The sequence below is a fragment of the Arachis ipaensis genome, chromosome B4 (assembly GCF_059453495.1).
Source record: "Arachis ipaensis isolate K30076 ecotype BB chromosome B4, ASM5945349v1, whole genome shotgun sequence".
NCBI classification, from domain to species: domain Eukaryota; kingdom Viridiplantae; phylum Streptophyta; class Magnoliopsida; order Fabales; family Fabaceae; genus Arachis; species Arachis ipaensis.
The window spans coordinates 40,573,138-40,574,671 of record NC_142439.1 but is presented as its reverse complement, the minus strand read 5'-3'; the positions used below and the strand labels follow the sequence as shown (position 1 = coordinate 40,574,671).

At 40.4% G+C, this 1,534-nt stretch overlaps 1 non-coding gene across 1 annotated transcript; it reads left to right on the top strand.

The window, feature by feature from the left end:
• The first annotated feature begins 318 nt into the window (after window positions 1-318).
• Window positions 319-422, top strand: LOC148567289 (small nucleolar RNA R71). The gene has a single exon (XR_015881893.1). It is a non-coding gene; the product is annotated as a small nucleolar RNA R71 (small nucleolar RNA).
• Window positions 423-1,534: the final 1,112 nt, after the last annotated feature.

The following is a 1,534-nucleotide window of genomic DNA, read 5'->3' as shown; positions in this document are numbered from 1 at the left end:
TCTTGAGCTGCTACTGAGGTGGTGACTGCTGCAACTTGGTTTCTTTCCATCTTCTTGATAAGGTCAGCCAGCTGCTTGGTGATCATCTTGTTTTGAGCCAGCAGAGCGTCCATATTGTTCAGCTCCATTACTCCTCGAGTGTTGCCCCTTTCAGAAGCATAGAAGTAGTCATTCTCAGCTACAGTCTCGATCACATCTATGGCTTCTCCAATGGTCTTCTTCTTGTTCAGAGATCCTCTAGATGAGTGGTCTACTGCCTTCTTTGATTCATAAGAAAGACCTTTATAGAAAATGTGTAACTGCACCCATTCATTGAACATGTCTGGCGGGCACCTTCTAGTTAAGTCCTTAAACCTCTCCCATGCTTCAAAGAGAATTTCACCATCTTGTTGCCTGAAGGTTTGTACCTCAGTTCTCAACCTGTTGATTCTTTGAGGAGGGTAGAATTTTGCCAAGAATTTGTTCACCACATCTTCCCAGGTTGTTAAACTCTCCTTCGGAAAGGATTCTAGCCATTTAGATGCCTTATCCTTGAGTGAGAAGGGGAACAGAAGTAGTCTATAAGTGTCAGGATGAACACTATTAGACTTCACAGTATCACATATCCTTAGGAAGGTAGTTAGATGTTGATTGGGGTCTTCTTGGGAACTTCCTCCGAATGCACAGTTGTTTTGAATGAGGGTGATGAGCTGGGATTTTAGTTCAAAGTTATTGGCATGTATGGTTGGCTTTTGAATGCTACTTCCACAATTGCCTAGGTTTGGATTGATGTAAGAGCCTAGAACTCTTTTCTCTTGCCCAGCATAATTTACTAGGCCTTCTCTGGCATGGTTGTGAGCTTCTTCTTCATGGTGGTTCTCCATGTCTGGTTCAAAATACTCTTCCTCTTCCTCAGCACCAACGACCTCTTCCATCTTGCTTCCTTCCTTAATCTAAGGAGGGTCCTCTCAGGTTCAGAATCAAAGGACGTTGAGACCCCGCTTCTTCTACCTGTCATACAACCAACAAAGCAAAAAGCAAGAAAGGAAAGGAATGAAGAAATTACTCTTATTAGAATAGCTGTTAGTGTGAGTGATGCAATATATCAAACAGTTAGTAGGTTAGTGAACTGAATTGTAAACAACGACGAAAACACAACAAACGGGTATGGAATAAAGGAAAGAAAATAACTAAAACTGAAAGTAAATCACTCAAATGGAATTAAACAAAACAAAAGAAAAATGCTCAATCTAGTTATCCTCCAACTTAATAATTGTCGATACAAAATCAATCCCAGGCAACGGCGCCGTAAACTTGATGCACGAAAACTTGTCTCTCAACAAATCTCCTTTCGGTAAGTATACCAAATTGTCGTCAAGTAAAAACTCACAATAGAGTGAGGTCGAATCCCACAGGGATTGATTGGTCAAACAACTTTAATTAGAGGAATGTTCTAGTTGAGCTAAGTAGAAATTGAGTTGAGGAATTGCAGAAAATTAAATGGCGGGAAAGTAAACAACAGAAAATGTAAATGCTGGAAATAAATGGCTGAATG